This window comes from Coffea arabica, chromosome 9e (genome assembly GCF_036785885.1).
Source record: "Coffea arabica cultivar ET-39 chromosome 9e, Coffea Arabica ET-39 HiFi, whole genome shotgun sequence".
NCBI lineage: Eukaryota > Viridiplantae > Streptophyta > Magnoliopsida > Gentianales > Rubiaceae > Coffea > Coffea arabica.
This window is the reverse complement of record NC_092327.1, coordinates 34,331,061-34,353,567: the sequence shown is the minus strand read 5'-3', so window position 1 is coordinate 34,353,567 and position 22,507 is coordinate 34,331,061. Positions and strand designations below refer to the sequence as shown.

General features: G+C 33.5%; 1 long non-coding RNA gene across 1 annotated transcript; it reads left to right on the top strand.

Moving 5' to 3' along the window:
* The first annotated feature begins 9,959 nt into the window (after positions 1-9,959).
* LOC113709498 (uncharacterized) lies at positions 9,960-11,802 on the top strand. The gene is made up of 2 exons (XR_003452721.2): positions 9,960-10,220; positions 10,500-11,802. It is a non-coding gene; the product is annotated as an uncharacterized lncRNA (long non-coding RNA).
* Positions 11,803-22,507: the final 10,705 nt, after the last annotated feature.

Below are 22,507 nucleotides of genomic sequence, written 5' to 3'. Positions count from 1 at the left end.
CTTTTCTCCTATTTTCTTGTTACACGTGGGTTCTAGTGATTAGGAGCAATTATGTCTAATAATTAAGATTGAAGGTTCAAGATCACTAAATCCTAGATTCAAGTCTCACTAATAGAACTTTCTTATATAAGCTAAGTTTGTAGTATTGAATTGTAATTCTCACAATTGGTCAATTATCTTGAGTTGTCCTTTGTGTGTATTACTTTCACTAATGTGAGTTCTTGAATTTCAATAGTTTTATATAAAAAAAGGATTAATCTATTTTACGCTGATATATTGTCAGAGTTGGATGAATGATAACTATGTAAATTTTAAATTTAAATTTTACACATATATTATAAATTTAACGATGATAATGTACATAATGTCAGACTACAAAAGAATTACCGGAAAAGAAGGATTCAATTGTGTGGTTTTCACCAAATTGTCTGTAACTATAACGTTCCACCAAAAACACACCATATTGTACTTATGGCCTATATAGCCCACAATCTCTGGGAGGGCAGCTGAGCCCATTTGACGAAATTCTGTGGAGTGATTTTGTCGAAAGGCTATAATAAGTGGGACTCAATGGATAGCCCCCTGGCCCAGATAATTTATGGGCCCATGAAAAACAGAAAAGTAATGGAAGTATTTAAATATCAAAATCTGCTGGAAAATTGGAATGATTCATGATTAATCAATTTCATAATGGTCACGCAAAAAAAAATGTTTAAACTTATTTATAAACAGATTTATTGATGCAGCTGTGATCATTCAAGCTTTTTTTTTTTTTTTTTTCCTTTGTGACCATTCCGCATGTCCTTGCACTCTTTTCATCTCCAACTGTCAAATATAGAATTCGAACCTTAAATCTGACAGTAAGAAAAATTCTAAGAACTCTCTTTTGATTGCTGGTTCAACTCCAATAATTTACAGAATTCGAACCCTAAATCTCACAGCAGAAAAGATTTTAAGAACGCTCTTCTCTGATTATTAGCCCAACCCCAATAGTTTACTCAAGCTTTGCTTTAGAAGGAAGAGGATTTCAGTTTTGCATGTCTATTGTTGGATGATGCCAAGACATTGCTTACTGGTTTGTTGACTATATATGAATCACTAATTGTCTGTGTCCATCCATAACTTTCCAGATTCATGCTAAAAAATGTGCTTAGTTGTCTAGATATAAAGTCTAGGAAATAATTTAAGGTGGACAGAAACATCTAAGACTGTTAATGTAATCAAATTATACTTTACAAACCAAACCTATATTCCCTTATATAATGACTTTTGGGACTCCAGACGGAGTCATTAATGGAAAGTGGATAAAGTTTTTAAATGCCTCATGGATTCGTTAAAAATTGCACGCTAGAAACATCACAGCTATTAAAGCAATTTTGCCTTTTTTTAGAGCCCAAGAACAAAGAAAGAAAGAAAAAAAGGTGGAAAGATCCTCTAACATTAATGTATTTTTAGCAGCATCACTAAAAACCACAATAATTTTGGAAGTTACAAAACATATTAAAACCCTCCCAATCCTTAATTGTATAGGGATTTTAAAGATGTGAAAAGTACTTTCAAATCAGAACAAGTGGACAAGAGTTCTACGTAACTTTTTTAAGTTACAACGTCTACAATATTCTTATTTTTCAATATCAATTTGAGAAGCAACAATTTTAGAGTTTTAAATTGTGTCAGAAAAATAAAAACAAAATAAAAAAAAAAAGAGTACAAGAAGATGTAAAATTATCCTAAAACCAAACCGGTAAAACACATAATTCTGAAAAAGAAAAAGACTAGAAATTAAATTAGTTTGTCTTTGGATGAACACAAACCAATTCTAATGTCCCAACATCAGCAAACCAGAAATTAATTAACTACAATTGATAGCAAAACTAGGAATCCTAGTATTAATCAAACTTTGATTACAAAGACGGTTTAAGCAATACTTCCCATCTGGACCGTTTCAGCATTGTTGCCCGCAGATGTCGTAGCAGATGTTCTACATTTACACCCCACCACAGCTCCAACCACAAAGGAAACTACGAAACATAAAGAATTGATTACAACAGCCCGAGGATCTTTATTAAACCCACCATTCATTATTTGGATGCCTGTCATTGCACTAAGGCTAAGTTTGGGAGTTTAGGATAGAAAAGAGAAGAAGGGAAAACTTAAGTTATGAGAGAAGAGAAGAGGAGAGAAATGATTGTTATGTTGTTTGGGAGTTTTGAGAATTAGTGGACTGGTTTTGGATATGAAAGTCATTAAGTATTTGTTCAAGGCATTTTTTAAGGATAGAAGAGGCATTTTAAAAAATTTTTACAAGGTTCCTCCAACTTTCTCTTCATTTCTCTCCAATTTGGGAGGAAAAATTTTGCCCACTATTCATCCTCCAATTTCCTTTCTTTTCTCACTTACTTAAAACTCAGAAACAAAGAAAAATCGGACTTTCTCTTCTTTCCCTTTTTCTTCCGTTCAAATCCTCAATTCCCAAAGGCACCCTAAAGCCGATTAAGCAAATGGCAGCGAACACGTAAAGCTAGCATATATTACTGTCCTTGAAAGTAGCCATTTTTTCTTCTTGCAACTATCACTACGTTTTCTTTCTCCTGCCAAATTGTGGAATTCAATATTTGAAATTACGAGGGGAAAAACGATTAATCTTAGCGTATATGCCGTCAGGAATTTTAGATGAATGATAACTATATAAATTTGAATTTGTTAAAATAGAAGTTCAAGTTTTATAAATTCAATACATTCCGTGTATAGAAAATCACATTACAATAAAATTGTATAGACTCTTCTAAACCCTCTTTGAAAAAATATCACAATTAATCGTCTATTTATAACCTACCAGACTGTTGGGTAAGAAACCACTTACATCAACAATTATTGAATAAAACACATACACGCTCCTAACTGATACAATTACTAAATACCTAACTCCAATAAAACTAGTGAATAACCAAATAAATACTTCTAAACTTGGTTTATTTTGCTGATAATTCGCATTGCAAAGATTTGCTATTCCACACTTCTTAATAATTTTATCCATCTCAACAATAAAATCAATAATACTATTCAAATTTTTATTCGAACAGATACTTTCTTTGACAAAATCCTGATCCATGGCAACTCACAAACAAACTTACGTACCTCCACAAAATTTAAGTGTCTCTGAAAGGAAAGGGTTATATTGGCAGTGACAATGGTTTTTTGCATGGTTGCTTCGTTGAATAAATAAATGATCATACATCTTCTTCACAACCGACCCTGTGTGGAAACGGTTCCTCTTTGGGAAATGCTTCGAGTAATACACTACTATTTGGCACTTGCCAAATTCGGCAATTCAACGAATTGCGCAACCCATTGGGAATGTCCAGAATGCGCGCTACTAAGAAGGATCCATGCGGGTTGCAGGAATGGTAACGTTGAAACGTGTCATTTGGGGTGTCAAAGGATTTCCTTTTATTGTCTCTTGCCCTAAACAAAACTTATTTCACTAATGTTGGACTGGCGGGATGCTACAAATGAATCAAGTTGAGCCGAGTCACAGAACAACAAGTTCTATGCCTTCATTTATGTATACTTTGAGTAATACATGAAAATATTCAAGTAAAACAAAGAAAAAAAAAGCAATGATAGGGGAAGAGAGAATCGATTATAACATGCAAAATAAAATTAATTTAGAACACTGACTCAACTAAGTACTAAACACTAAATAGTATTTTTAAGGTCCGTATATATATATGTATGTATGTATTTCAGTGGGGAGTTATTGTACAAGTGCAACCAACTCCTATGTTCTCAAAATTTTAACTTCAAGTAATTATATTTAATAAACTTTCAAAAAAATAAAATTGCTACTCATACTCTAAAATAGTAGGCCAGTGTTTGAGCTATGTGCTGGAAAGATACAAAGGTTTCCCACGTCCTGTAACCTTTCATCTTCAGGCCAAATCTTCCGCAGGATCTATGGAGTGGAAGATTGGATTCCTTCTTGTCAAATAGTCCTTTTCTCCAATTAAGTTACATTTTGTCAAGGTCAAAGCTTAATCAAACTACTTAGGATTGAATAAGATGAATAGTATACAAATGAATGCACAAGTAATTAATATGCCATAGAGATTGAAATTGTTAATCCAACTTAAGAGCTTTCCCCCCATCTTCTTGTTGTTACACGTGGTTCTAGTGATTAAGAACAATTATGTCTAATCCAATGTCATTTGTGGTGGTTAAGGTGTATAATTATGTGGTTTTCACCAAATTGTTTATAGCTATAATGCTTAATTGCTTTGAAAGAACTTGTTCCCCACCATCACTTATCAAACTTTGACGTTATTTATCTCCTGCCTCCCAGCATCAACATCACAAAAAAAAAAATCTATATTTTGCTTTTGAAAAAAAAATCACAAAAAGCACATCATTGTGCACCTATGGCCCATAGCCCACAATCTTTAAACTGCTATGTGAGCCCATTTAAGGAAATTCAACTTCATACGTATGTCTCGGACTGAAAAAAGAGTATAGGTGGACTCAACGGGTAGCTCCCAAAAAGGCGGATGCTATATGGGCCCATAGAAAGTAAAGCAATAATGCAAATATCAAAATCCGTTTCAATGATTTATATTTAAAAAAGTTCTATAATGGCCACTGAAAAAAATGTTTATTTAATACGATAACTGGATACATGCCATATGCCCTAGGGTCTACTAAAATGTTTTAAAGGGGATATTGTTACCAAGAACTGCCTAAGATTTTTTTTCTTTCAGTGTAAGTGGAAGGTTTTGAATTCGAAATCTTTCAATACACTCATTTTCTCTCATACTATCGAACTCGTTATTTAAAAGTTTAATAAGCAATTTATTAGTGTATTTAATACAGATATAAGTATAGAAGCAATATCCGAACACTGTTCATTAATGAAAGATGAAGAAGTGCCTTATTACATTAAACTTATATGAATGAATTTTTTTCCAATGGGCACCTAAGTTCATGAAGAAAAAAAGAGAAAAAAAAATGGAAAAATTTGAAAAGAAATAAAGAATGGCAGGTAGAAGAAGGCGAAGAGTGGAGAGACAAGAAATACACAATCTCAACCTTGGGATAATGCTCAAGGCATCTGGATTTCCCAACTTGCTAAAACTAGAAAGAGTTGACCCAATTATTGAGGAAAATCAGACAAGGCCAGTGCTAATTGCAACTCCCAATGACCATGAATTAAAGAAGTAGGACGCATAGGGTTTGCTACAACTACAGTAAGTGCAATCTCACATGGATGAGATCTCCCTCCGACCTAATCAAAGCTGCAGAGACAATGCTGTCTCTTGATGAAGCGCAAAGCTCGGATAGATTGAGACTATTTTTAATTGATTTAAAGGCTTTTTCACCAACTACTCGTCCAACTTCAACCCGTTTTGGGATTCGACTGTAGGAATCTTTAATCAAGTTAAATTGTCATTTGCAATTTTCTTAATCTTTTGCTACTTGTAAGATCAAGTTTGTCATTATCATTTAAACTGTTCTCAGTCTTTTCCTAGCTACTTGCTAAACCGAGTTAGTCAAAGGTGAAAAAAATATCAGATCACCAGGGTTTGATCATTGTCAGATTTAGGGTTCGAATTCTGGACGTGGCAGTCGAGGGTGGAAAGGGTTTTAAGAGAGGTGACGGGTAAAACAAAAAGAAAATATCAGTATTATAAGGCGGGTACGAGCTTTTCATCTTTTGAAATGTCAATTTAGTCAATTTCCATGCTTTTCTTGGGCTTTTCTTTTCTTTTTTATTTCAAAAATTAGGAAATAAAAGTTTATAGGAACTATTATCAGCACATTACTAATTAATGCAATATGTACTCACATCATTTGTTATTTGATAAGTACTTCTAGTAATAAAAATTCCGAACTGAATGTTTAGGGGTTACTTATCTTGCTAGCCATTTAACCTTGTCAAAAAAAAAAAAAATGTTGGTTGTCAGTTTCCATCATATATATTCTTCTGTGGGTACTAACGAAAATGTTCTAATCCAAGTTTCACCTTAAAATTGGTTATGCAGACTTGTAGTTTATTGGAACCCATAATATTTTTTTTTTAGTTGAAATTGATTAAACACTTCACCTCAAGTTCTTATATATTCTTAACTTCTTGTTAGGATTGCTGTTACTACTTCATTTGCCTATTCTTGCTCTGAGTACTGTACTGCGGTCCCCATGGTTAAAAGGCCATATAACATTTTACATAATGCAAATGTTATTTACTACGTTTTTGCAATGTCTCCTTAAACCTCAAAATTTAAAACAAAAAAAAATACACATAAAAGACAAGAAAAGATTTCTACTCTTATTCACTATAAATGATCGCTCTATTTCGTTCTATAATTTGCAGTTTTTCATTTGATAGGGACTCATGCTTAATTCACCGAATTTCTGTCACGTTATATTCGACAACACTATAAATTGACAGGAAAATTTCTTTAAGTTTACTTCATGTATTGTCTAACTTCATTTTTCTGTTTCTCTCAATCTCTTTCTCCATTGTCTAGCTGCATTTCTTTTTGGTTTCTAGGAAACTACTTTCGTCTACTTTCTATAATCACATCCTGCTTTTCTTGCATGCTATTTCGTATTTTACATTTATGAAAATGATGTCTATATTTATATATATGCATTATTCACCTTCTATTTTCTTTATGAATTTCCGTTTGGATTGGTCATTTTTTGAAAAACAAGTTTGGTATATACAATGCTACATTAATACAAAAACAAAAACAACTTAAGAAACACCAAAAACAACCTAAAAAACAACCCCATCTACAGTAAAAGTTTTTTGCCTATATTACTATAGTAAAATATTTCAAAAACACTTTCAAAAATAATTAATCCAAACGGAGGCAGTGTATACACCGGCAGCGTTGAATGAATGACAACTGTGCAAAAATTGAATTTCTAACAATGATAGTGTATGCAAAACTTGAATTTAAAATTCAATTTTTGCACCTATGTCATGGATTCAACAATGATAGTGTATGCACTGTTAGTGTATATAAGATTTACTCTTTCTTTATAAGTCGAAACTTCCTAGCATTGATAATTTCTAACATATTCGGTTTGGCAAAAAAAAGTTGTCATGTGACAGAAAGTACCCCTGTACTGCACCATTATACCACTGGGGACGTACATATGTGCTGTGGAGGCTTGAGGCCTTGTGCAGCCATAGGACAGCTGATAAGTGTTCTTTTGTCCCACTTGCTGTGAGTCATTCTAAATTACATGTTCAATAATTACTAAACTTTGGAAGAGTTTGGTTATGAAAATCCTTTAAGGTGCACCTGAATTTTCCCTTTTCTGGTATTGAACTCCATGAGAATTTTATACTAAAACTCCTTTCTATTTTATTTGGATATACATACATACACATATACATAGATATATACATACATATGTCTGTATGTGCGTGTCAACACACACAGACATGCATATATATATATATATATATATATATAAAATTAGGTTCGAGCTTTATTAACTGCATAGAGATAAAGAAATGGTCCATGCATTGTCATGGCAAAATTTGCAACTTTTATTTTGCTCCATTTTAGGCAATTTTAGATTGTCAGATTACTAAATCGATATAGTTCAAAATTTGAAGATGAGTGAAGGACCAGTAAATGATTATTAAGAGTCAGTTCATGCCTCACAGGTCCCATGAATTGGTTCAACTGGTTGACAAGTACTAAACATAATTTAATAATTAGAATTAAGCAAAGTATTGGAGATTAAAGTCAAGATTGAAAGTACTAAGCATTGTTTGCAAATCAGAATTGCCGAATTTTCCAGAGTCAGCAAGGCTTGACTTCTGTGACCCTGAGGATGTAGAGTTTTCAACCCCTCTTCCGAATATTATGAAGATAGATGAAGATGGCTTTCTCAGTGCTGTGATGAGGAAGACAAGGAGATGTCAAGATTATTTCAACAACCCTAATCACATGATTATTTGGTATGGTTGGAACAAGTCTTTTCTAAATCGACAAGCTTATGGACGACTATGCTTTGATTTTCTTCATAGGAAAAACCATTAATATCCCTTATCGTACTCGATTTCTCGATTTTAATAAGACAGATAAGGGTATTTGTCAAACTTTTACAAGAATTAGGTGGTTTTAATTTTAAAAGAAAATTGGAACTTAATTAAGAAGATATTGTTAACACTACTAGGCACACACTAGCATCAAGCTTGACATTGTTTTGCAAGTTTATTAGTAGTTCTTTAACTGCAGTTCCTTTTCTTCATGTCTGGCAATGCATCAAAAAAAAAAAAAAAAAAACACACACACACACATGCAAAATCAGGACCAAATAATTATACATCACTATGACTATAATTTATTGAGTTCAAGAAAACCACTTTTTGAATTTTACCTGATAATGCATTCCAAAGACTGATAACAATTGTTGCACAAACAAAAGGGAGCTGCTATATATGCTTGAATAATATAGTTAAAAAAAACAAAGGTGGGACTAAAAGGTAATAGGTGGAAGGGAAACATTAGATTTTTTGAGAGAAGAAAGAAAACCCTCTTTTGGACGGCTTTATCTACAACCACCACCATACGAACCTTAATCAAATGTAGATTCAACTCTTTTGAAGTAGATTACAAAGCAAAACCATGTGACTCTATCCACTAATCAAACTATAAAATAAAGTTGTGGTCCTTCCTTTAATTAGAGCTTGTCTAGATGTCATTGTTTGTCAAACCATGGACACCAAAGACGAAAGAACCACCCAAAGCTAAAGACAAAAGGGTGCCCTCATTTGATTCCACCAACATGGCCAATGCAATAGACATTATATAAATCATCAACCGCTATTAATTGATAGGAGGGGTACTGCTATTCTACCCTTTGGTGGTTTGTGCCAACCGCATGATTCCACGACATGAGCCCCATTTTTGTTTTCTTTTCTTTTTCCCCAAATGATCTGTAGTCAGTGATGTTTAGGGCTGTTTATAATTAACCACCTCAGACTAATCTGCCTGCTTAATTCATCTAGCCTTGCCATATTGTAATGACCAATTTTATGTCAGTTTTCAATTCGAATTAGCAAAAGCAACTTATCTTTGCATGATATACAATACCATCATTCATAATTTGACTGTGAATGAGTTGAATTACTTATTTCAAGTCTTTTAGTGAAAGATACTTCACTAGAAATATTATTGTTATTGCTTTGACTCATATTCCTCAAAAAAAAAAAAAAAAGGGATTCTGTTGTAGTAGTTTCCAGTAAATTAAATGGCGCATCACTTTTTGACTTTAACTCTTTACGATTTGAGCTATTCCCTAACACAACTAGCCCGCAATTTAAAAGGTACAAGAAAGAAAATTATTTGACAGGAGGACAGTTTCACTGTCGTCTTAAAATTTCCTGGATCCTGAAAACAACCGCTAAGAATACAGCATCATCAAGCAGCTGGACAAGCCTGCAGATGTCTCTAAGGCCAAAGGACATTGGCATGTGACAGAAGCAAGCATGCGCAAAATTTATTCTTCTTCTTCAAAGTTCCAAAACTATGAAAATTGCCACCTATGGATTATATTATCCCTTTAGCCAAACGTACTTTTATGTGCAACACTTGTTTTCGGAATTTCACTGTTCTCAACTTCGTGATTTAACCAGCTCATTTTTCATTAGTCTAATTTGTCTCAACTTCTTTGTACATGTTATGTTGCTAATTCCTAGAAAAGTTGGATCAAACCACTTTTGTATTTTTAACATAACATGGACCAATCACCTTTTGTTTTCACCTTTCAACTATTAAGTATTTTTCTAGAATGCTGGAAAAACATACTAGAAGGCCAGTGGTCCCCATGGTAAATTTCTTTTAGCAAGACTAATAGATTTCTCAAGTATACACAAGAGAGAGAAGGAGGGGACTAGGCGGCAACATGTCAATATCAATAGCTGTAAGTAAGGACCAAAACTGGCCATGAAAACACTATATATGGTACTGTTTAAGAAGAGGGCAGAGTGCATTTATAATGTTGAAGAGGAGAGTCACGAGGGATTTCAGGCAAAGTCATGCATGGCTTGTGTTACTGTACCAGCAATCTCACCTTAAAAGCTTCCAAAAATACACAAAAATCCCTATTGGTATTCAATTCTACTTCCTTTATCATCAAGTTCATTTATGTTCTTTCTGATGTATTTTGGTCTGAGAGCTTGAAGCTGCCAGCATGATCTGGTAAGAACAAGTCCATGAATCTTTTGGTGATTCCTGTACTACTTCCATTAAGATCATGAAAATCTTGAATTAGATACCACTAGACTAAAGTTCCAAATCATATTTCATAACCTTTAAAGGATGTATAATTGGCAACAGATCGGCAAGATTTGATCTATATGTTCAAATTTTCTTGCTGTTCTTTCTTACCATGTTTTAGTTTTAAGGGGTTAATCAGAAGGCGTTTGAGAGTAAAGAAACATGTTAGGAAATCTAGCTTCTTAGATTTGGTTTCATCAGGTCATCTAGCAGCTTCAATCGCTCACCAACAATACAATCCAATGAATTTGCAACTCGATTATATCAGGTAATTAATCTTTTTCTTCATTAAATCTTCCAGATTATAATCTCCCTTGATGGTTAGCTTTTAGTGCATTCTTTAATTATTGCATAAAATATATGTTGTTTCCTATCTTTATAATGTTGATAAATCTCTTTAAGATCCAAGTATAAAACTTGGCATTCGCGTGTAAGGTCTTGTTGTGTAATTAGCTGCATTAGGACCACATTTATCTATTAATGTCCACTTAAAATCTAGGCCAGCATTATCTAATTGAATTAAAATTTATACTTTTCAACAATCAAGATAATGACTCAAAACACAATAGATCCCTTTCCTTATATGCAATAGGCCTATACATGCTTGCATGCGCATTGATAAACTTTATGCATCTCCTTGCGCGCACCGTGGGCTGTTGTGTCTGTATGACTCATTTCTTTGTCTCCGGACTGCATATGATCCAGGAGTCAGTACAATATTAAAACAATCCCAAGACTCAAGAAAAGCATACTTTTTTTTTTTTTGTTTTGCAAGAAGTAACTAGTTAGAATCCTAGTGATTCGTGTCCTTCCAAAATCAAATGATTGTGATTATGATCTACTTCCTTGATCTCAAAATTGCATATCCCGGGGGCGGGGGAGTGTTGATTTGTTTGGACATCCCATATAATCTGTTATGTTGACTAGTAAACAAACTTCTATCGGATTTTGTGTTTCATTGTGGCTTTAGATTGAAATGATGATGATGCAATAAGTTTTGGTTATCATGATATTCTGTGATTGTAGTTGTTTATAGGCTGTGGAAGCAAAAGCATTACTCTGGAGATGTTAACTCTTCTTGTTTCTATAGTTGTTGTAGTAGCTATTGCAAATGGATGCATTCAATTTTTTGATAGTAATTTTGTGCCTGATAATTTGCAGCTTTTCTGTAAATTTGGACAGGTGTCCAAATGCTTTCACATGATGCCCTTTAGCCTTTACAGTAGTCTTACTGTCTCCTAGTGATGTAACATAAAAAATGCAGAGCAAAATAGCTTATTTATTTGGACCAGAAAGAAAAGAAATTAAACCTCTTGTCTGTGTCTTTCAGTGGTTCCGATGGATGAGCATAGAAAGTCTCTATCATTGATTCATCCTCTTTGTCTATTTTTACGACAAGCAGTCACATTCATTTTTAAGAAGAGATTTATGGTACAAATTCTGTACAAGTTAAATTATACAGATGTATTTCATACTACAATCAACTGTACTTTTCAAGTTTCTACTTTCCTTGTTCAACGGGAGATGTTTGTTTGTTTCTCTACTTAAATGATACGATCATTGTGGAAAAGAATCCATAAAAACTCGGAGGTTAGGTGCCAATGATAAGCGAAGAGAGTGAAAATATAATACATGAAAGCTATCTGCATTTCATTGAATGTTTGCTGTTAGTTCACTGAAACACATTAGACAAAGTTCGGGATGAAGTACTGTGTGGCTGTAATCCCATACCCTATTGTGCTCAGAGCTTGAAATTCAATTTCAATTCATTTAATTTAGCCAAAAAGCAAAAAAGAAAAGAAAATAAATAGAGAGATCTAAGTTCAAGTTATTGAAGTTCCTGGAATATTAGCTACATATGGTTGTAGCTGTTTCAATCTGATTTATGTATGCTTGGAAAATGCTTGAACTCCGAATGGCGAGTAGTAAGAATCTACAAGCTGCTCTGATTATAATGAAATATCTGATTAAGTTCCCTGTTGCAAGTCTTAACACCCGCAGCTTCTGAATTTGATTCATTTCTACGATTGATTTATCAAGTATTAAAATTGTAATGGTACCGATGAATGACCTTTTTACTGATGATACATGAATGGTTCATGAATATTGAAAAAATTCACTGTTTTATTCTCCCATGTTAGCTATGTCACTTCCCTTGTGTCCGCTATCTATGGCTGAATAAAGATTTCTGTTCTGAGAAAAACAAGAAGTGGTCCGACTGTCTCTTCTGTCGTATTATCATCAAGGGGTCCTAAATTTAAGATAGATATAGCTGAAGGAGTGAGTTTTGGAGGCTTTATATTTCACTGACAAATGCATCAGCACAAATTTGGTCTATTTTGTAGATCATACTGATCATCGTTGGATGTAAATTGTGTGGTTGCCTTTCTTTTCCTTGTGAAGCCGTTTTCTTCTAAAATTGTCAAGATCATTACTTAAGCTCTAATTTACTATTTCTACCGCATTTCAAGTTCTTTTTCTTGAAAATAAAGGGAGAACAGATGCGTTCTCTCGTGCACTAGTTCATTCTCCATTTAGTTTTTTGTTCTCCACGAATTTTGTAATGGCATCAGTATATTGCCTTGCCTCGCCTTGCATCATTCATTTAGATTCTAAAGTTAGATATTGATGACACAATATGTCCCTGAGTTGATTGTGTGAGTAATTTTTCAGCTGATGTAGCATCTGCATTCGTTTGAAGGGACTTCCAAAAGTGAAAGAAAGGCTTGTTAAAGCGCAGTTGACTTTAGTAGATGACCTTTCTTTCCTCTACTCTTATGCTTGTCAAAGTGCACCTAACCTTGAGTTCCTTCGTAAATTAAAAATAGAAAAAGACTTCACTAGACATGGTACATAGTTTCAAAATGCAAAAACATAAAGATACTACTCATTTTCACAGCTTAGAGCGAAAATTATTAGATTGAACAGATGAACCTATTCATCTTAGTCCTCCCTTTTTATGCCTCATTTATCATGATTAACTAGAAGGCTCATACTACCTTGTAGTTGATAATTCTCTAAGCTGATGTGAGGATCAAACTCCAAAAAAAAAAAAGAAGAAGATGGTTTAAAAATCAATTTATTTATCTTTTATAGGCAGGTTTTTTGAGGCCTCTCTCTTTTTTTTTTTTGTTTTGTTTTGTTTGAGTAGCTACTAGCCTGTTCACCATGATCATCATTATCATCATCATGGCATCAAAGTTGGAGTCATAGGGAACAAATTAATGAATTAGAGTCCAAGAGTGGTTGTTCAAACTTAAGAATCTGGTTGTGCTTTCACTTATTTTCCATGTGAGGTTGGAGTTGTTCATTCTTGATTAGCTTTTCAGGCAAGTATAAGTCATGTCAAAGACTGAACTCCACGGCTTTAACGAGGAGCAGTTGATAGATACTGCATCATTAGGAAGATTGATTAGTCTGTTTTTGAGCAAAGAAGTTTGGTTACGCAAAATCTTGTGACCCAAATCTATCTAAGCTCAAGCAAATGACATGAATTACCACCGACAAGAAGAACATTGCTTGATGCTCGTGGAGTTTGATCTCTATCTCTTCTTTTTTTTTTTTTTGGTTGACAATTACATGACTATAGATGATCTTTTTACTTTTGTGGTTGAAGGACTACAATTTCGATTGAAGTAAATACTTACTTCCTTTATAACACACGTGTTATGACTAGGGGAGAATTTGAGGTTCAACTTCTTACCAGTATCACGTCCAAATAATATGTATATGATAAACAACACACACACACACACATATATATATATATGTATATGTATATATAAGGAGTTTTATTATTTTTTTGGCCTCATGGAAGTTAGATCTGTGTGCTGTAGTGATTTGTCTATAGCACTTGAACCAAATTTCATTGAAGATCAATATGGTGCGTCTACTACTAAATTTCAGTAGGACTAATTTTATTTTGTACCCTCTAAATCAAGTGTTGAGTTAGGATTTTTTTTTTTTTCTGATTTTAGGTCTTGATTCTGTATATTCTAATAGGACTTATACAGCATACTTGTCTGATAGGATGATGATTTAACTTCTTGGAATGGCTGATGTTGTGTTCAAGGGGTATGCTGCTTCACTTGTGTATTCTTTTTTGTTTATCAATATAAAGATGAGGAAGTTTAAATGTTTTTTTTTTATTTTGTGCCCTCTAAATCTACACTTTTTCATAGACACCCTTAGTTTTATTTTACAAACTTGCACCTAAATTTATCAAAAAGTCTCAAGTTAGCCCAACCACTCATATTGTAGGTGGAAGTAGACAAAATATATATGCACCGACTCGTCTTTTTTGTCCAATTCTTGTGTATTGATGCCAAGTTTGATCATTTAGAAGGAAGAATGGCCTCTTACATTGACATATACTTTCCTCATGCTTCCCTTGATAGCATGCAAGATTTTACTGATCACTTGTAATAAACTTAAAACTTATAGGGTATAAAGTACCCAGTTAAAAAATTCAAGGTGTTACATGGCAATAATTAGTAAATTTGAGTTACAAAATGTCTGAAATAAGAGTGCAAAATGAGAATAATTGAAAACATTAAAAGTATAGAGTAGAAAAAGTCCATTAATTTGAGTAATTAGCAATCATCTTTATAGTCAACCAGTTCAATAAGTAAATAAATATAGTTTAGAAAAGCTAATTAACAGGCTTCCCAAGAAAATGCACTGTATCAATGGCTAATCTAAGAAAAAAATTATCCTGGTTAAGGGCGATTTAATTCTGCTTAATTTTTTATTTTACTTTCACATGAATGGCCATGAAAAGTATTGAGTCCATGCAAGCTGCTGCATGCCTCGGCTTCCAATACGTAAAATTCTATCAGAGATGATTTTTCCTTTCCAATCGGCATCCGGCCTCCTGTATATAGAGCATGTCAGAATAGGGATGAAGATCTTGCTTTTAAAAATCAAGATTTTACTAACTCTGCTTTTACAGCTATTTAATCCATCCATCTCCAATTTGACCAACCTTAATGATGAGGGAAATTGTTAACTTTGTCTATAATGACATCTTTTAATGTGGTGATTATCAATAATCAGTATGGTAATAGAAGCTTGTCAGAGGCCAAATCATGCATGGCCCTGTTATTAAACTACCACATGGAGGACAAGCTTTATCACTGTCTTGTTGCAATATATCACATTCTTGCCAGGTCTCATAGGGGACAAGCTTTGACATAATACAAGCAATTAGAAGCCATCAAGTTATCATTATTTGATCCAAAGTAGCTTAATGATTAACAATCCCTATTAGCAAGTAAATTAGTGAAGATTGTCATTCTGGTCCCCAACCACTTCATCCTCCTATAACAGCAAACCCCCAAAAAAAAAGGGAAAAGAGAGGAAAGGATGTAACCTTTTTCTTCAGTTGCAAGATTTTTTTTTTCTTTATCCTGCATCTTTTGTACTCCTTGAAGAGATAAATCAGCTTTTACGCAGATAGACAAGTATTTGTACTTCAATGCAATACAACTGAGTTTCTTAATTTTGAAATAGTATGATATATACCTGCTTGAAAATGTTAGGATGCAGAAAAAAAAAATTTGCTAGCTTTTATATATAAAAAGAATTTAATGCCTGAGTGTGTTCTTGGGAAAGTTGTACTATAATTGTGGGTGACATGCATCTTGGATTCATGGAAGGATGCTATAAGAATATTGGGCTAAATTATATGAACCAACCAAGATTTGGTTGGTGATGACATAATGGGGAGTAAATATAGACAAATCTGTTACAGAAATACAGATTTAATTATGAAGCTTATAAAATAGCTAAAAATTCTGGATTACATGTATTAATTACGATAACTAATAACGAATTTGTTAATGAACATATTAGTTATTTAGAAAGGAAAAATCTTTCAATGAAAATAGGAAAGAAATATTTGTTATTTCTAACTCTATGTTGTGATTTGGTTTAGTTAATTGATATCACTCATCAAATTAGGAACTTGAAGCTGTCAGAATGAAAATTCCATGTTGTTCAATAAATGATATGCTGATTGTGTAGAATATATACATATATATATATATATATATATATATATATATATATATGTTCTAGATTTAAAAGATTTTGCTTAGACAGCATAAGAGTAGATATATATAAATTGAATATTTAGGAAAGAAATTACTGTGTAAGGAATATATTACTAAAGTTAAAATTTTCTTTTCTCATAAAATGTTTATTTTGATAGAGAAATACAATCTTGCATTCATCATGCGAATTCATTGATCAGCAGCTTTTAATAGAGAAATAGTAATGACTGTGAACATGGATGCATTTCTTAGTTGCTATTCAAGAAGAATGAGCAGAGATTTTTTTTTTTTTTTTTCTCTTTATAACATAAACTTCTACTTTTATTATTGATAATCAATAAGTTTTGCACAAGGAAATACATGTGAAACTAGTGCTAATAGCAGTATCTATATAAGATGAATCTAAACTTTCCTTTTAGCAGAAATCAATTGTGTAAAATAGCTATTGAAACCAAGTATCCAATTATCCCTAGAGTTCAATACATTGTTCCCAGTAGCAACATAACTGCCAATTAATCTCCTTTAGAACCCTTTTCGTGCAATTCACTTTCTTGCCTGATCTGATAGACAACAGCACCAAGAACCAACATCTTAATCAGATTACCAAATGAATCAGCTTTGGATTAACCAACCCAACTCAGTTTTACACGAAAGCATCTTTATACAAAAGACAGAAAGCATGGATCCTCAATCAAGTGTAGGCAGCGTAATCACATTTTTGAGGACAAGTGATCACAAGATTCAACATCAACATTGCACAGAACACACCTCATATCAGAAAAGTTTCTCAACTTCATCAACCTATCTTTAGTGTTTAACCTCTCCATGCATAACATCCACATGATAAAGGGGTGTTTTAAGAACTTTTATAAACCATACTAGGATGATGCGAAGCCACTTCAGCTGCAGGATGTCTCAGCAGAGATCAATTATAAACTTGACAGAGAAGATGTCAAAGCTGCAAGATCGATTCAAATTCTGTATAAGATCCTCAACAGCTGCATTTCTTCTCCTCTCTACTAAGGCATTCCATTCACCAAGCATTGCCAATAATTGAGGAGACTTTAGCTTGAAGAGAGGCTACCAAACTGTCTTGAGATGTGCCAAATCATAATAAGACAGTAAGGGTCCTATTGACTGTTGGTTGTCAAACCAAACATAAGTTTCCTCACCACTGCCAATTACTGAAAAGATATATGGTTGCATAACCTGTCTAAGCTTGAGGAGCTTTTATCAATACCAAGAGCAATCACTAGGTGTTGGCACAACCCAAGAAGAAATGACGCTTAAGCTTAACAACATGAACACATGCTATTCATAGACAGTCTTTCTTTAGTGCAATGGCCTAGATATATTTAAAGCAAAGCTCTTTGTCATACTTCTGAGCTGGTCAAGCCCAATCCACCATATTCAGAAGGCTTACTCATTTCCTTCCAACATACTCTGATTCCTGTTACCTGAATCAAAACCTTTTCAGAGAAATACAATCGGCATATCTTCAAACTCAATAACACTTAAATTAACCGTAACATACCAGCATAAGTCCATATTTAGAACTCCAACCATAAATCCTTTTCTGAATCTTTCCTAACAAGACTAGATAATCAGAAAAAGATAATCCGGTGCTGATCAAAGGGGCACCTAGATATCTGACAGGAAGGCACCCTTCCCCATCCCCAGCTCATGCAAAGCTTCACTGGTAAGTCTTTACTTACATCTGCAACGGAAACCTCACTTTTGTCCTAAGTTAGGAGAAAGCCCTGAAAGGACAGCGAACTTCCATAGTACTAAGTTCATAATAGCCACAGAATCAGGAGTAGCAGTAGATACAAGAAGTAGATCATGTGCAAAAATCTGTAAGGAATTCCAAGAGGTTGATACATACTTTAGGTGATACTGGAACTCAGGTCTTTAAGCAGCTTTAATCCAACAACAAAGAAAAAACTTTCCATCGCTAGAAGAAAAGGGTAGGGAGAAATGGGGTCCCCTTGCTTAGTTCCCTAGAGTTGCCAAAGCACCTCATTAATGCATTGGAATTCGAAGAAAATCCAACAGAACATACTCCAATATTCTTTACCCAATCAATGAATCTACTAGGAGAAGCCATGAACTCATAATAGCAAAGATGAATTCCTGCTTCACAGTATCTTGCTTTGCCATCATTAATCTGATACCCGCAAACGATATAACGTATTAAAAGTATTTTATCGGTAATTGCTCTATCATTAAAAAAAGCATTACGCCTGTTGCTAATTCTATTGAGGCAGCACTTTCTTCATCCTTTTTGGTTAGAACTTTAGAATAGACCATGTCAATTATATTAGAACCAAGAAATGGCCATGTGCACTTTCGTAGATAACATTCTAAGCCTTTGGAATCAAAAAAGTTATAGTCCTATTAGGAGAGTTTTCTGTTATTGACCGGGGTATATAAGTGTATCGCGAAACAAACATAAGAAACATGTAAGGCCCACATTTTTGTCTCATAGTGTACACTGGCCCGTCATAGACATTCTCATAAGGAAGCACGCATTCAACTTGAAAGCAGTAAAAGACAGCAATTATCACCCCATTTTTCACAGTATCCCCATTCTTACTAAAAAGTTCATCTGGAAAATCATTGGGTCGAGAGGCCTAACCTTGCTTCGTGGAGAATAGAGCCAATTCTACCTCCTCAAGAATAATAGTGTTTTTTTTTTTTTTTTTTGTAAATTAACATCTTGGCTAACACTTTACAGTCAATATTTTAGTAATCAGATTTTGTAACCCTCTTCTGAGCATCAGAAAAAACCTCAGATTCAGCAAAATGATGCTTGTGAAATTCTACTGCCATCTTCTTCACGGTCTGTGAAATTATTTCCATTGCCATCCTGCAGAGCTAAAATTTTTTAATATTTTTATTTAGTAGAGATACTGAATGTCATGTTCGAGATTCGTCCACTAAGATACGTGAAGTTGAAATCTAAAATTTGGCATATAACATTTTTTGGCATGTAGTTAAGTATTCAAATGGGGCTTTGTGTGCCATCATTAGACATGATTTTATTAGGAGCTTGGCTAAGAAGACATTGATATATTCAAAGCATGCAAATTTGGACTTAAATGTTCTGTTTAAATTCCAAAGTTATACAAATGTTAACTTGTGTAAGTTTAATTCTGTAAATGCTGGGTATCCTACTTTTTCAGTTTTTTATCCCATGTTGTCTCTCCTATTTCAATTGGATTTACTATTCTTTAACCCATGTTGTTTAATTAGCTTGAGAAGGGTAAAGAGAAAAAATTGAAAAGAGTTTAAAGATTCTATAAAGTAGGATATCGTTCAAGAGATAAGAGATGGCTACTTTTATCTGTCAATCCTATGAGTTTTAATTAGTAATTAAGATGCTAAGGAAGTATCCATTCATTGAAGTGATTCTTCTCGTCCATCATATCATACCTGTTGAATTCTTCTCAATGCAATATTTTTATTTTGTTAGTAGTGTACAAAATAGCGTTAAACATTTATAATTTACTAAGGTAAGTATTCATAATTTTCAATTTCAAATTGCGAAATGAAAAAAATAAGAACTAATAAGAAAGTGATTAGGAATAATCATTTGAAGTAAATACTCAAATTTATGTGCATGAAGATCAAGGAGAAACTGAGAGCTTAGTATTAGTTGGGGTCTTGAACAAAACATTTTTCCTGAAGTCTGTTGTAGTTTGTGTTTCAGTTTAGATGTAGTATTAGTTTGATAAGTCCGTGTAGGTAGTGGACCTGTTCCATTTGACATTGAAACTTTCTGTACTTGTGGGGTGTTATTCCTTGTTTGATCTTAGTTAGATATCTATATAATACGGTTTTATATAAATAAATAATTATGCAAACTCTAATAGTTAAAAGTTGAGCTCTTAGAAATTAAAACTTTAATAGTTAAATTTGAGATCTTAGAATTAAAGCGCTTGAGTTAAATTTCTCTTTTCCCATTATTATTTCTCAAATCCTACCATTCCTCTACTAAAAAACTAATAATAATTATGCAACTAATGGTAAAATTGTAAGGCCAATAAACAAAAGCATAAAAGGATCAAATTTATATATTTTTTTTACCACCAGTATCAAGTGTTTGTTTCTATTTTATCATGTTTTTCGCCTATAGTTGTACTTCCTAATTTGTCAATTCTTGCTATATGAGCATAGTTGATAATAGTATCTAATGAAATTTCTTTTACACATTTAAGTCCTAACTGCGAGTATATCTTATATTACAATTTGTTCTAATGCTATAGTCAACAAGATTTTTCTACAAGTTTGGCTAAACACTAAATTTTACAAAAACTATGACAAAATTGTATGATCAAAAAAAATGAAAAAAAAAGTGATCAAGCTTGTACTTTTCGCCACCATTATCAGAGATTTTGTTTCGATTCATGTTATATTTTTGCTTTAGTTTTAAGATAAGAGTAAATCTTATATACACTGACAGTGGATACACTATCACCGTTCGATTCATGACATGTGTGCAAAAATTAAATTTCAAATTCAAATTTTACATAGTTGTCATTTATCCAACGCTGACAGTGTATACACTGTCAGTGTAGGAAAGATTAATCCTACATGAGTTCCTACATTAATACATATTTAAGAAGAAAATAATGTCTTTGTTTGTTTGTTCATAGGTAAGTTGTTCATGACATGATCTGTGAGATTTTGGCAATAAGTGGCTACTAATGTTCTTGTATTATTACTTAAGTGATCTTGAGAATTAAACAAATACATTTCTTCCAACTTTTACTTGAATTCTTACTTCTATTTAGTTGTTTGATATTTACATCAATTATTTTTATTTTGTACCAAGCAAAATTTGTCAATCTAATATTTTCGAAGTAAAAGTACAAAGTACTTTGCGAGATACCATGTTCTTTTATCATTTTTTTTGGTGCGTATGAATCAAATCATGATAGTCAATGGATTTTTGAGGTCTCTAGCTAGAAGCGATTTCATGAACTCGATCTTTTGCATTATTATTGGTTTTGATAGAGAGTCCATACCTTTCTAGAGATGTTTGAGTAGGATTTTTGTCAAAATTCATAGGTTAGGAAAAATCATAATGATTTCTTGTCTTCTAGTTAAAAGTATATGGTAACAAAATTTTGGGATTTCTAAACTCATAAAACTATAACATGATTTGCTTGTTTACTTAACTTTTTAGGGGAAAAATAAACGTGAAGTTTCTTGCTAAAAACAAAAATGATTAGAAGCACACTCTCCCTCACACACACAAGCACCCAAAAAAAAAAAAAAACACACACACACACACACACATAGATGTAAAACATAATTTCATACACATAAATTAACCTTAAACTTGATTTCAGAAATTGTTGGGACCAATACAAAAGTCATACAGATAATAACAACATAATCAACCTAAATATGGAAATTCAACCACTGAAAACTCTTTTTTTTTTTTGGTATGCTACATCAAACTAAGAAAAAGCGGTAGAAACAGTCCCAACAACTTGATCCCGTCTCATAGTCGCAGCTCCAAGTCAATGCTGTTCTTCAGCTGTTGATGGACCTCTACTTCTTTGCCTTTGATATGATTCCAAACCCTTTCATCAACAACGGTAGCCGATGAATCCTGAGATTCTGCTGGCTGCAAACTGGCAAGGTTATGATTTCCCCTGGCCATCTGGTTGGGAAAAGCTTGCCGAAACATATGGTTTGGAACCTTTGCCCTTGCAACTGGTTGACAGCCCTTGACGTTGGTTGATAAAGCAGGCAGATTTGCCATAAGAGGAGAGACACCTGGATTCACAAGTTGCAGGTCCAAAGAAAATGGGATAGGGTTAGATCTTACCATGCTAGCAGGAGGTGGTAGAAATGGTGGTGGAGGAACAACTTCATTGGGTGATACAACCAACCAAGGTTCGGAACACACCAAAGGGTAAGCCATGGGAAGCCTTCTTTGTACCGGAACAGGAATCCGTAGATGGTGGATTCCTTTCCGCCAGTTTGTATCAAAGCGGTGGGCTTTCTGGTGCCCTGCAATGGCTTGGCTGGTCCAAAATATGCGTGAGCAGTAGAGACAACGATACCCTAAGGTATCCCTTCTAAGTGGTGCCTTTCTTTTCATGGGATACATGATGTCTTGCATGTTGTTGAAGAGAAAGG